Genomic DNA, 16,196 nt, shown 5'->3' on the forward strand with positions numbered 1-16,196 from the left:
AATGATTGAATTATCAGATATATTGAATTATGATTACAAGTCTCTGTTGAAAGGCCCACGTTGATTTGAGAAATCTTTCCATTTTAACAATATTCGAAAAATGGTAAAGTGATTTATAAATAAGAATAAATTGTCAATCATTGAGAACTAGACAAAGGATAGTGGAAGATTGAATCTCATAAAGACTCGATTGATCTATTTAGTTTCAAACGTACAAAAACGTTTTCAATTTAAAAAGAACTTTATTATTAAAACGTATATAACTTTTATAAATATCTAGAATCACTTTTGACAACTCATTACTTAACTAGTATGATAAAGATAACGATATTTATATTTTATTTTATTAAATATATATAACGATTTAAATTAATATTATATATTTATACGCGTATTATACGTACATAATTTTATACTTTTACTATACTTAAACTTTACCTTTACTTTATTTTTACTTTACTTTAACTTTAATAATTCACTTTAATAATTCATACTTTAATAATTCACTTTAATAATTCATACTTTAATAATTCACTTTAATAATTCATACTTTAATAATTCACTTTAATAATTCAAAAATCTATTATAAATAGAATTCAATAGGTTTCATTATTTCATAGAAACTTGAAAATATTTTTCTCTAAACTCTCTCAATCGATGTACATATATATTTACTCCATATTATTTCAAGATATTATTAGTATACATAAAATATTACGACGGAGTGCTGTCCGAGTGATTTCGAAATTGTTTTTCGAGTAGGATAGGATTAAGGAAATTATGGGTTATAGCTATGGAGGTGATTGAGTATGGTTCATGGGTATGCTCGTGAGGTCAATATAGTGTTTATCATTTCCGTTGCGTCTACGTACCTTTCCTGCAATATTGAATCTCAATATTGATACGTGAGTACTCATAATTTAACTTTTACATACTAATAGTGTATCCCTGACTAGTGCTCGAGTATTTAGGATTATGCATGCTTGTACTTTTGATATTGCCCTTAGACAGGTTAGGTTGAATATTGAATTAGTTACACTTGCGGTTGAGATAAGGTATAAGATATGCATGTCCTTGGAAATCTAGCGAAAAATTAAGAACTTTTCCTTTAGATATCGAATGGTTTCGATGAACGGATTAGAAGTTATAATCAATTGAATTTTCGATATTTTTATTAAAAATGATTATTATTATCGTCGTTTTTTATCGTCGTTCTAGTTTTATCTTATTATTATCATTATTATTATCCTTATCAATAAAAGGGATTTATCATTAAAAATTGTTATTTTTTTTTATTATTACTATCGTTATTATCGTTAAAATTATAATTAGTATTATTATTATTATCCAATTATTATTATTATTATTATTATTATTAGTATTATTATTATTATTATTATCATTATTAATATATATATCATTATTTAAAAATGGTTATTGTTATTGTTATTATTATTATTACTATATTATCATTAAGATAATTATTAGTATTATCGTTAATAATGTTATAGTAACTATCATTATTAATATAAGTGTAATTAAAACAAATATTGGTAACACCTAATTATTTTGATTACTTTTATTATCATTATTATGAACACAATATAAAAGACGATTAAAAGCTATTAAACGAAACGATTAGGAAATAATGAGTAAGAGTATCATGATGAAATTAAAATATTATAAGATATTGATTTAGATAAAATTATCGTTCTTATTATTTTTATCATTACTATTATTATTAAAAGTATCGTTAGTATTAAAACTATCATTTTAACAAAAATTATCATTTTAATAGAAATGTCATTGTTACTATAAAATATCATTATTATTATTATTTTAAATAGAATTATTATTTTAAAGATAATATTAAAAATTATCGTAAATATTAAAGTTATCATAATTAGAATTATCGTTTTATCATAATGTCATCTTAGTAATTATAAATATTGATATTTTTATAATAATATATTTTTTTATAATAATAATTATTATTACAAAATAATACAACTTTTACTTACTATCATTATAGATATTATTTTATCAAATAAATATGTGATACAAACATATTTTACTACGTGTAATAACTTACTTTAATAATACCTATCATATTATCTTTATGATACTAAATGAACCTTATAAATTTTATTACTTAATATATATAAAAGTATATTTTATTACATAAATTTAATATAAAATTTTATTTATTAATAAATAAATTATATTATTACTCTAATAAATCTTTTAAAAATATTTAAAAATATAAAATGATGATATTTAAACTATATATTAATCATGTATAGATTTTTGGAAATTATTTTGAGTCAAATTTACTTTTGTTGACTTTTGCATATTATTCTCGAGCATTAGGATTGTGGTACACTATGACTTGACCTAATTTGTTAGACAAATATTGACCAACACATAATTATATATAATTAATTTAGGTTCGTGAATCCGAGGCCAACCTTGCACTTGTTCAATGACGTTATATGTATTTTTACTACGAAATACAGTATGGTGAGTTTCATTTGCCTTTTTACCCTTTATATTTTTGGGACTGAGAATACATGCGCTTTTATAAATGTTTGACGAAATAGACACAAGTAATTGAAACTACATTCTATGGTTGAATTATCAAAATCGAATATGCCCCTTTTTATTAAAGTCTGGTAATCTAAGAATTAGGGAACAGACACCCTAATTGACGCGAATCCTAAAGATAGATCTATTGGGCCTAACAAACCCCATCCAAAGTACCGGATGCTTTAGTACTTCGAAATTTATATCATGTCCGAAGGAGGATCCCGGAATGATAGGGGATATTCTTATATGCATATTGTTAATGTCGGTTACCAGGTGTTCACCATATGAATGATTATTTTTGTCTCTATGCATGGGACGTATATTTATGAGAACTGTAAATGAAATTGTTGTGGTCTATTAAAATGATGAAAATAAATGATTATGATAAACTAATGAACTCACCAACCTTTTGGTTGACACTTTAAAGCATGTTTATTCTCAGGTGTTAAAGAAATCTTCCGCTGTGCATTTGCTCATTTTAAAGATATTACTTGGAGTCTTTCATAGCATATTTCAAAGAACGTTGCATTCGAGTCATTGAGTTCATCAAAGATTATTATTAAATCAATTTATAGTTGGATAGTGGATATTATGAAGTGGTATGCATGCCTGTCAATTTTCAATGTAAAGAAAGTTTGTCTTTTAAAAACGAATGCAATGTTTGTAAAATGTATCATATAGAGGTCAAATACCTCGCAATGTAATCAACTATTGTGAATCGTTTATAATGTATATGAACGGGTCCTTTCAGATTTCATCTTAAACCTCATTTGTATCTCGACGATTACAATCTGTGTTCAAACTTTTCATAATTCTTGAAAACACCTCGAACGAGAGGATGAATCAACCGTACTTCATCTACGGAAGAAAAGATTAATGCATATAGTTATGCACCTGAAAACACTGGGAATCTGAGTAAACGGTTAACATATATATGTGCTAGCTCCTTTGGCATTGTTATTACCGGAAATAATAATTACAATCTCTTTCCAAATTAGTCAATTTTGTCACAGCTCCAACAAGTCAACTTCGACTTTTCATTCGAAACAACCTTATTATAACCGTGAAATATATGCGTGCTCTTTTATTGCTACCGGGGAACCTTTTATATTCCACCATACTACCATCAGCATTTAATCATCTAAAAACACAATTTTCTTGAAACCACCTCGGATCAATAACTGATGATTCAGATATGATAGCATTAAATGCAGAGGAAACATCAAAGTTGTAGATGGTCTAAACGACCAACAGTTTAATGATAAAGAATGGAGTGTTGGGAACGCAAGATAGAAAATTTGGTACTGAAAAACGGATTGAGCTAACCATGAAGGAGAACAAGGAAAAATACAAGGACCAAACCCTATATTCAAAGAATCCAGGTAATTCTGGATCCGATGAAATCTTTAGAGAATATCTTGCTCCGAAGTCATGTTAAAATCTTGCGGAAAATTTTCTTCATCAACCTTCGAACTTAGAAATTCCAAAATATCATCATAAATATCTTCGATATTTCTGAGGATATTTTCATAAATATTCTTGTCCGAAATCTTTTACCTTTTCGTGTTTTCTGTATTCCAATATATTGGAAACTTTTGTAAAATTCAAGTATAAATTTTGAATGAATTGTGGAGAAGTGTTGGGAATTGAAGCATGGGTTAATATAATATAATGACACTTGGCCAACGTGATTATATTACAGTAAGTCATGCTAGAAGTTCTATTGGAACATGATGATTCACATATCATAACGTCATCATGTGCCATGTTACACAACTCTTTCATTCTACTTAACTTCTGAATATATCAAGAAAATGTATTCTTGATGGTTCTATCTTCCGTGATGTTGATAAATTTGAAAATCAAATCGTGTTATCACATTCCTTCCTGCTTAGAACATTATAATCATTCAAAACTCTATATCTATGAATTCTGGACCATCATTCGCTTGACTTAGAGTCGGGAAGAGAAAACAAAAGTATGAAACTCCAGAATATAAGGGGGAATATAAAGCTCGATAACAACACATAAAATTACAAACCGTGTATATCAATGTTCATCGCAACATAGAGACACGAGAGAATTAAAAACACTATAACCCCAAGGGCGAAGTAGAAGAAAACAGATTCCTCCGGTGGAAGTTGGAAAAGGAGAATGATTGTTGCGATAGTCAAGATAAGGACAAGGATCAGAACTGGATTAAGCATTTTCACAATCTTTGGATGTATGAACTAAGAAAGAAAGTATAGGAATGGTAAGAATAATGGGACGGAAGAGCTTAATTTATAATGGAAATATCAGACCGAGTAATCGAGGCAGATCATCGTATTTAATTATAGAGATCTTAATTTCCTTACTCGCCGAAGAATCAAATCTTTTAGATTTCGAAGATTTTCTTTAATCCCTTGAATTCCAGAATTCAACCCCCACGTCAAAAGTTAAGACGCACCTTATTTTCTAAATTCAACCCTGACTCTGTCAAATGCTTAGACAAATCTCGATCCTTTCATTTCATTATTTTGTAATAGCTTCACTCGTACGCTCTGCATAATCGAATCCTTTTATCTATCAATAATGATAAAACTCTATTTATCAACTCATATTCATCATGAAAACATTTTATTGTTAACCATGACCACCTCACTCAAATTTCGGGACGAAATTTCTTTAACGGGTAGGTACTGTGACGACCCGGAGATTTTCGACCAAATTTAAACTTAATTCTTATTTAATTTTGATACGATAAGCAAAGTCTGTGAAGTTGAGTCTCAAAATTTTTGAACTGTTTATATGGATTTAGTTAATCCTTGACCTATGCCCGACAATTCACGAACAATTGTATGTAACTAAATAAGTAAGTAAATGTATATATTATATAAATATAGGTGTATATATTAATTTGAATTAATACAATTTAATCAATGATTTGAAAATATAAAGTAATATACAAAATAATTAAGATATTATTAAAATGAATAGATACATATAATTATATAAATTCTAAACATAGATAATACTATATATATTGTAATATATATATAAGATTAAATATTCAAAGTATATTATTTTTGATATATTATATAATATGAAACAATTAATAAACTGTAATAGTAATATATTAAAGGTAATCACAAGTTGACAAAATACTTGTTACTTTTATTAATAGCAATATCAGTATTAGAAATATTAGTATTTTACATATATAATTGAAACATGTAACTTGACATCACTAGTATTATTATTAGGTATTATCATTGTCATTAATACTATTATTATTATTATTATTATTATTATTATTATTATTATTATTATTATTATTATTATTATTATTATTATTAAATTATTTAATTATTAATTATTAGTAATATTATTATCATTATAATTAATGTTATTATTTATAAACTTGTCATTAGTATTAATATCATTTATTAATATAAGTCATATTCAGATTCAGATACATACCATATACAGTACGTATATATATTCCATTATATATATAGATTATATAAAATATATATATATATATATATATATATATATATATATATATATATAAATAGAGATAAATATGTATTTCTCAAATTGAATCAAATTCAGTTACAATCGTTTTCAACCTTTATGCAATTTGATTTTTCTGTCTTCTGATCGTACAAATCAAAGATTCACATCAAGGAATACAACAAAATTCAGTTACCAACTAATGTCCTTTTATATTTTTTTTATGATTTGCTTTGAAATTTCTATCAATCACTTTGGCAAATAAATAAACGAGTCATTCAGTAGCGATGGAAAATTTATTCAGCTCTTTATCCCTCATTATCAATTACAACAATCAAATTATTGTTATGCCAATTTATTTTATTAAATTTTTATCAAATAAGAAGAACGTCCCCTGTTCTTGAATATAAATTGCATTTGTTTGATTTCTTATTAAATTTAAAAATCTTTTAATGAAGAAGTGTTAGTATTCTTTTACTAAATCACTCTGCAAAATCTAAAATTTCAATTCGTAATATCGAGTTCTAAATTGCAAGTCAAAGTTTTGAGATAAAAAAAGTCAAAAGGTGTTCTTCAATCAAATTTGGTTTTTCAGCTATGTTTTAAGTTTAACTAATCATCCAAAAAGTTTCCATGAATAATTTGGGACCTGATTCATGTAGAAATCAGAAGCTAAAACCCTCTAAATTTCAAAATCATTTGATGAGTTGTTCATCGATGTTTTCCATCATGATACAGCTCGATGATTGTTCTTCTGTTTAAAAATTAATTCAATCACCTTTAGAGGAATGATTCTTCTTTAATTCTTAAAGTAATTTACACATTAAAGATCGTTATTGTTTGGGTTTAGTTCCTGGACGATTTGTTGGTTATTGAAGAAGATGAATAAGCAAAAATAGAAAACGGGTTATAATTAATTGCTGGGTACTATAAATCAGATATGGGGCAACAGCCTAATGGTTAGGAACGTTTGCAGTGAGCGGGAGGTCTTGGGTTCGAGCCCTGCTAGTGGCAATTTTTTTATAAAAGGGCTTTATGAGGTAGCTTTTAATATTAAAAATCTTTATTATTATTATTATTGTTATTTTTATTAGAATTATATTTTGTATCATTATTATTATTATGAATTTGATTATTATTAATATGATTGTTATTACTATGATTATTATTATTGTTATTAATATTGTTGTAGTTATTATTAGTATTACAACACTTATTATTATTAATATTACCATACTCATAAGTATTAAAATTATTATTTTTATTAACATTATTAATGTATTTATTATTATTATAAATTTTGTCAATTAAGTATTAGTTATCATTATTATTATTATTATTATTATTATTATTAATATTCTAATTAATGTTATTATTAGTTATTGTTATTTGTACGAGTATTATGGTTATTATTATAATTATTATTACTAAAATAAGTATTAGTTACCATTTATTATTTATCATAATTAAAATTACAAATATGATTATTATTATTATGAAAATAATACGAATTATTATTATTTTCGTATATATTAGTATTAGTATCTTTCTATAAATAATAGAATTATTAATATTAACATAAGTAGTATAAATTGTATTATCACAGGTATTATTATTATTATGTAATTACTAAAATCAGTAACTGTAAGACCCTGATTTCTGTTTCAGACAAATAGGACGCCGTCCAAATGTTGGGACGCCGTCCAAGAATGAAAGTTGGGACAACGTCCAATGGTTGGGACGCCGTCCAACATAACTACAGGCCAGCTGTTATTTTATTTTAAAAAGGGGTATTTTGGTAAATTTACATGGGTTCCGGTTTGGAGCCTTCAAGGCTGATTCATTGATCACTTTGGATCATATTTCACCAACCAAAAACACTCTCAGCCTTATCTAGAGAGAGAGGAGAGTTTTAGAGAGAGAGAGAGAGGTGGATTTGGAGAAGAAGGAGTCGGATTCTCGCAAAAGCTTGGGTTCTATAGTTGTTCATCTCACTCCTAGCTACGTTGTGGTGGTATTGGTAAGCTCAAACTCCGAATTTCATTGTTTAGATTTGATATTCAATTTAGGGTTTTGAGTTAGTGTGTTGTGAAACCCTTTTAGGTGATGAAATGGGTTTATGGTGACTTGTTAATCTTGTCACTTGGCGGGTTTTGGGTCGGTTGACGATTTGGCCTTGTTTAGCGTTTGATGGTGAGTTTAATCACTAGGTTTAGTGATTATGGAAGTGTTGGAACACTTTTGGGTGTGTTTGGTTGCCTAATTTTGAAATGGGTCAAATTAGGGTTTTGGTGTCAAAATGGGTACGACACGTGTTTAACACTTGTGTTCGGGCTTAATTGGTGTGTTAGGACCATTTTCACTCGTGTTAGTGGATATTGGTTAGTTTGGGCGCGTTTCGTGCTTGGAAGTGCAAATGGGTCGAATTTGCACTAGGTGTCAATTGGGTTGGTTTGTAAGTCAACCCTAATTGTGTTGTTGTGTTTGTGATAATGGAATAGGTACTTTCTATTTGGCGCGTTGCGGATTACTTGGAAGCATTCATCAAGGCGACTAGGTGAGTGTTAATATCCTATATGCATATGTATGTGTAGGATGGGTGCGGGTCGGGTGAAGTGGTTCTCGGTTATAGAACTCACTTCACATATAGGTGAATTTGATGGACTTTTGTATGAGTCTAATTGGCACGGTTGTGCATTTTGGTTGACCACCCTTTGGCGAGGTACACATTTGTGTGTACGTTATCACACGTGGTTGTGATTTGGATGTTATAACCCCAATGGCGAAGGGTTGATATTGTCGTGATGTGGATAACCCCGACGTGGTGGATTTTATAATCCCGTGACCGTGGGTTGAGTTGGAGAAGTGAATCGCGTGTAGTTCGAATTCACGATGATGCATGTAGTTCGGTCATCTTATCGAAATGAATCTCGTGTAGTTCAGATTCATGGTGACTCGTGTAGTTCGATCATCTTATTGAGGTAGTAATCTCGTGTGGTTTCGGATTACTAAGGCTCGTGTAGTTCGGCCAACCTCGATGTTGTGAAGATAGTAATCTCGTGTGGTTTCGGATTACTAAGGCTCGTGTAGTTCGGCCAATCTTCATTGTGGTGTTTGGTATTCGGAAATGGGTTAAGGGGTTAACCTTATTTGTTTTATATTGTTATATATTAATGTATTGTTGTGTTGTAACTAACCCTCCGGGTGTAGCTTATTGGCGTTGTTCACATCGTCGTTGGTGAACTTACACTTTGTTGATATCTTTAGCTTGTTTCTTAGAGGTAGTACGGTATGCTTAGTGTAGTTGCCTTATACATGGATGTTTCGGTATGCGGTATTTGATATTTATGTGGCGTGTCCATTTTATACATATATATGTATGTAGTATATTATCATTCACTAAGCGTTAGCTTACCCTCTCATTGTTTACATTTTCATAGATTGCATGGATGCGGTGGCTCGGGTAAGCGCGGGGACTATTGTACTTGCGTAGTTGCTTTAGAAGACTTGCTTTTGGATTTGATTAGGATTGGGTAGCGTGTCCCCAATCCCATGCTCGGTCTATGTTTTTGTATAAACTAATGGGTCGAAATAGTCACTTGTGGTATTTTGGGTTGATGTGGGCCCGGTGTCGTAAAACTCGGTTTTTATTGTGAAAAACTCTTAGTTTAAACTATTGTAATATATTGTGAAAGTGTTTTGGTTTAAAAGTGTCGGGAAGCAGGTTTTCACCCGCTTGTGTTCGAAAAACTGATCAGGCTATTTTAGTACATCTGGACGCTGTCCCAGATGGCTGGACACTGTCCTAGTCTTAAGTGCTGGACGCCGTCCAAGCTTTTGGACGCCGTCCAGATCAACTGTTCCAGAAATTTTTTTTTTTTTTTTTTTGTGGCACATTTTCGAATGGTTAACGGGTTGGGTTGTTACAAGTGAAATCAGAGCATGGTCTAAGGGATTTAGGTGACTTGAGATAGATGCCTAGACTTAGACTTTTGTGTGTGCTTATTTGTTGCGAGACTTGTAGGATTACGGGTCGGAATGGGAATTTGGTTAGTGCCTTAATTGATAGGTGGACTAACGTGTATATTAATACGTGGATATTATTAATATACGATTATGTTATGTTTGTGTTTATGTTGCGTTGCGAATATCATCGAGGAAGATGGTCGTTGTACTAACGAGGGGATACGATGTGTGTGCGTAATAAGGACTTGCAAACCTTATTACGGGTGCAAATGTTGTTTAACAAGTGATGTACCATGAGTGTTGAGCAAGATGGGGCGGTGTTATGCGTGTTGTTTTATATGTTCGTGGACTAATCATTTTGCATTCTTTAGAATGACGACGTGAAACGAGATCGAGGCGAATGAAGAGGAGTTTAACTCTAGAGTTGCGGCCGCCGTTGCGGAGCAAATGAGTGCGTTTCGAGAAGAAATGGTTAGGAAGTATTCCGAATTTCGGGGTTGTAGTGAAATGGAGCGTTGTCTTAAGAGCTTCACGAGGACTAAACCCCCGATGTATGACGGGAAACCGGATCCTTTGATAAGCACAACTTGGATCTCAGATGTCGAAGGGTGTTTTCGTACTATTGAATGCCCTCCTGAGAAGAGGACAAGACTCGCTACTAGTTTGTTGCGGGGTAGGGCGAAGGATTGGTTGGATGGTAAGATTGGTCTTATCGGTGGTGAACCGTTTATGGCGTTATCGTGGGACGGGTTTAAGAAGGAATTCTTCGAGGAGTTTCAGACTTCAGCCGATTTGTCAGAAATGCGTAATGAGTTGCGAAATTTGCAACAGGGTTCTATGGATTTGAATACTCTCAAGACGACCTTTATGGCGAAGACTCGTTTTTGCCCGGAGTATTTGGGGAATGATCGTTTGTTGATGGAGGATTTCTATCGGACTTTGAATGATGACTTGAAGAGTAAGATTAGCCGGGGTTACGTGAAGTCGTTTGCGGAATTATTCGCGGTGGCTAGAGGTTTTGAGTCGTATTCACGATCGAAGATTGGTGAACCTTCAAGTGAGAGAAGGGTTGTTTCGTATGGTGCTCCAAGTAAGAGGACTAAGGGTCCGAGTGTGAGCACGAGTGGTACGCGGACGAGTATGTCGGACTCTAGTGCGCCTAGGTGTTACAATTGTGGCGTCAGGGGTCACAAGTCGTGGGAATGTTCGGTACCAAAGGGTGAACGCACGGTGTGTTTCATTTGCCAAGAGAAAGGACATCGTAAGTCGGAATGTCCCAAGTTGGCGGGGACGGGGGCGGCAAGGAGACGTTAAGGTGCGTTTCGTTTTAATAAATATGTCCTTTGATTATTTATTATGTGTCGTTGAGTTTGAGTTGATTAAATGCCTTGTGTTGTGCATATTGTTGTTATGGGTGACGTTCCTAATGGAAGTACCATATGGTGACGTTTTTGGTTGTCGGGCGAAGGGCGTAAGACTTGGTGCCACCAAGCATTCCTTAATATTTGGGAAGCGTTTCTACCAAACCATGGAAATGGGTTTTGGTGTTCGGTTGTTAAACGCGTGTTCGTTTTTTGTGTTGAAGTTGATGAACCATGAGGTTCGTCGGGTGGTTGGAACCCTTGAAATCGAGTGTTTTGAATCTCGATGTATGTTGGTAATGGAGTTTATATGATGCAACATTAGGTGCCTCTTTTATACTACTAGCATGGTGTTCAACTCCGATTATGTTGTGGTTACATTGTACTTAGGGTACCGAAGTGAAACCCTTAGGTACATGAGTGACTAGGTGGAAATTGACAAACTAGAGCAATTTGATGATTGCGAGGGTGTGGTTTGTGTAATTGTAGTACACTTTTCGTTCGAAGTGTTTGAGGGTTGATTTAAATCCTTCGTGTGCTCTCGGTTGGAGCAAGATGTGGTAAATCTCATTGAGAGATAATGGACGTGCTTTGTGAGCAAGGTGAAATCCTTCGGTTAAGGGAGGTGTGTCGGATTCTCTTCTAGAGAATTATTGTTTTGTGCCTATGTTTGATATAGGTGGTCCTTGCTCGAGTGTGTGAATGGTTAGTGGTATCCGTTAGGATTCACTATGGCGTAGCAGAGCGCGATGTTACGCTACTCGTCGTTCGAGGCCAAAAGGGCGTTGATTGATGAAGCATGACTTTCGGAGTCCGCTAACTTCATCATGGTATTGGTGATTGATGAAGCATGACCATTAGCGTCCGCTGACTTCATCATGGGAGTATGCGATTGGTGGAGCATGACCTTCGGGGTCTGCTGACTTCATCATGAGCGAGGTGTTATATCGGTGGAGCATGACCTTCGGGGTCCGCTGACTTCATTCGGTGTTGAGATTGGTGAAGTGTGATCTTCGGGTCCGCTGACTTCATCATGGTAGTGGATCGCGTGTGGTTTCGGATTCACGATGACGCATGTGGTTTCGGCCATCTTATTGTGGAAGTGAGTCGCGTGTAGTTCGGATTCACAAATGACTCGTGTGGTTTCGGTCATTGTATTGAGGAGTGAGTCTCGTGTAGTTCGGATTCACAAATGACTCGTGTAGTTCGGTCTTTCCTCCGGGATAGTGACTCTAGTGTAGTTCGGATTCACTATGGCGCATGTAGTTCGTCCATTCCCGATTGTTGTTGTGGTGAAGGTAGTGAGTCGCGTGTTGTTCGGATTCACTAAGGCGCGTGTGTTTTCGGCCAGCCTTCATATTTTTGGATGTGTGAGCACCGATGGGAAATTCGAGTACCATCTCCGTGTGCGATTGGATATGCGTTGTCCATGAGTTAGTGTTATATGTCGTTGTACACTAACGGATGTTGTTTGATCTATCGGTTGTTTGATACACCGATGGTGGGGTCGTGAGGACCATGTTGTGGTATGATTAGTGATGCGATAGCCGTGTTTCGCTCACGTGTTTTTACGGGTGTGACGATCGTTGATTTTGTACACCTTGGGATCTAGAGTTGCCATGATCGTTTTGGGCGCTATCGGTTTTAACCGTTGGATTATGATGTTACGGTAGTTGCGTATTGGTCGTATTGCGCACTACAAGGGATGTTTAGTGATTGGTGTTATCCGTGAGGATTCGTTCGGATCGGTCTTCATCGTTTCGGGTTATTGACCTTAGGTTGTGACTTGGTTGCTTTTAGCATTGTACTTGGTAATGGTACGCTAGAGGTTTGATATCTCGGTTCGAGATTGGTTGAGTTTTTCCCGATGTGAGGGATGGAGCATGGTCTTGGTGCTCGAAGTGTGATTTGATAAATCGCGTGTGACAATTTCGGTTGTTAAAGGTGATTCATGGGGAAGAGTTGCCTAGGAAAGTCGGATTGGGGCTATGTTTGAGGACCTTTGAGTGAGGTCTGTTCGGTTACGTCTTGCAGATCGCGAGGACGCGATCTTGTTTAAGTGGGGGAGAGTTGTAAGACCCTGATTTCTGTTTCAGACAAATGGGACGCCATCCAAATGTTGGGACGCCGTCCAAGAATGAAATTTGGGACACCGTCCAATGATTGGGACGCAGTCCAACATAACTACGGGCCATCTGTTATTTTATTTTAAAATGGGGTATTTTGGTAAATTCACATGGGTGCCGGTTTGGAGCCTTCAAGGCTGATTCATTGATCAGTTTGGATCATATTTCACCAACCAAAAACACTCTCAACCTTATCTAGAGAGAGAGGAGAGTTTTAGAGAGAGAGAGGTGGATTTGGAGAAGAAGGAGTCAGATTCTCGCAAAAGCTCGGGTTCTATAGTTGTTCATCTCGCTCCAAGCTACGTTGTGGAGGTATTGGTAAGCTCAAACTCTGAATTTCATTGCTTAGATTTGATATTCAATTTAGGGTTTTGAGTTAGTGTGTTGTGAAACCCTTTTAGGTGATGAAATGGGTTTATGGTGACTTGTTAATCTTGTCACTTGGCGGGTTTTGGGTCGGTTGACGATTTGGCCTTGTTTAGGGTTTGATGGTGAATTTAATCACTAGGTTTAGTGATTATGGAAGTGTTGGAACACTTTTGGGTGTGTTTGGTTTCCTAATTTTGAAATGGGTCAAATTAGGGTTTTGGTGTCAAAATGGGTACGACACGTGTTTAACACTTGTGTTCGGGCTTAATTGGTGTGTTAGGACCATTTTCACTCGTGTTAGTGGATATTGGTTAGTTTGGGCGCGTTTCGTGCTTGGAAGTGCAAACGGGTTGAATTTGCACTAGGTGTCAATTGGGATGGTTTGTAAGTCAACCCTAATTGTGTTGTTGTGTTTGTGATAATGGAATAGGTACTTTTCATTTAGCGCGTTGCGGATTACTTGGAAGCATTCGTCAAGGCAACTAGGTGAGTGTTAATATCCTATATGCATATGTATGTGTAGGATGGGTGCGGGTCGGGTGAAGTGGTTCTCAGTTATAGAGCTCACTTCACATATAGGTGGATTTGATGGACTTTTATGTGAGTCCAATTGGCACGGTTGTGCGTTTTAGTTGACCACCCTTTGGCGAGGTACACATTTGTGTGTACGTTATCACACGTGGTTGTGATTTGGATGTTATAACCCCAATGGCAAAGGGTTGATATTGTCGTGATGTGGATAACCCGGACGTGGTGGATTTTATAATCCCGTGACCGTGGGTTGAGTTGGAGAAGTGAATCGCGTGTAGTTCGAATTCACGATGACGCGTGTAGTTCGGTCATCTTATCGAAATGAATCTCGTGTAGTTCGGATTCATGGTGACTCGTGTAGTTCGGTCATCTTATTGAGGTAGTAATCTCGTGTGGTTTCGGATTACTAAGGCTCGTGTAGTTCGGCCAACCTCGATGTTGTGAAGATAGTAATCTCGTGTGGTTTCGGATTACTAAGGCTCGTGTAGTTCGGCCAATCTTCATTGTGGTGTTTGGTATTCGGTAATGGGTTAAGGGGTTAACCTTATTCGTTTTATATTGTTATATATTAATGTATTGTTGTGTTGTAGCTAACCCTCCGGGTGTAGCTTATTGGCGTTGTTCACATCGTCGTTGGTGAACTTACACTTTGTTGATATCTTTAGCTTGTTGCTTAGAGGTAGTACGGTATGCTTAGTGTAGTTGCCTTATACATGGATGTTTCGGTATGCGGTATTTGATATTTGTGTGGCGTGTCCATTTTATACATATATATGTATGTAGTATATTATCATTCACTAAGCGTTAGCTTACCCTCTCGTTGTTTACATTTTTATAGATTGCACGGATGCGGTGGCTCGGGTAAGCGCGGGGACTAGTGGACTTGCGTAGTTGCTTTAGAAGACTTGCTTTTGGATTTGATTAGGATTGGGTAGCGTCTCCCCAATCCCATGCTCGATCTATGTTTTTGTATAAACTAATGGGTCGAAATAGTCACTTGTGGTATTTTGGGTCGATGTGGGCCCGGTGTTGTAAAATTCGGTTTTTATCGTGAAAAATTCTTAGTTTAAACTATTGTAATATATTGTGAAAGTGTTTTGGTTTAAAAGTGTCGGGAAGCGGGTTTTCGCCCGCGTGTGTTCGAAAAACTGATCAGGCTGTTTTAGTACATCTGGACGCCGTCCCAGATGGCTGGACGCTGTCCCAGTCTTAAGTGCTGGACGCCGTCCAAGCTTTTGGACGCCGTCCAGATCAACTATTCCAGGAAAAAATTTTTTTTTTTTTTTTGTGGCACATTTTCGGATGGTTAACGGGTTGGGTTGTTACAGTAACATAGTTATCATTAACTGTAAAAATTAATATTTTACAATTATAATTATTAATATCATTATAATTATCATTAAGTATTATAATTACTATCATTTCTACCACTACTAATATTATTTTGGTTTTATTATAACTACTATTATTAATAAACAAATATATATGTTAAAAATATATTTAATACATATGACATAACGAAAAGTAATAACAAAATGAATATATGAAACATATATATTATTAAAAGTATATAACTAATAAATTTATATATATATATTGTACGGTTACAACTATGTATATTAATAAATATACAAATAATATAGGTTCGTGAATCCGAGGCCAACCCTGCATTGTTCAGTTGTTAAATATCGTCATATGTATTTTTGCTACAAAATACATTTGGTGAGTTCATTTGATTCCCTTTTACTCTTTACATTTT

The sequence above is a fragment of the Rutidosis leptorrhynchoides genome, chromosome 10 (assembly GCF_046630445.1).
Source record: "Rutidosis leptorrhynchoides isolate AG116_Rl617_1_P2 chromosome 10, CSIRO_AGI_Rlap_v1, whole genome shotgun sequence".
Classification (NCBI taxonomy): domain Eukaryota; kingdom Viridiplantae; phylum Streptophyta; class Magnoliopsida; order Asterales; family Asteraceae; genus Rutidosis; species Rutidosis leptorrhynchoides.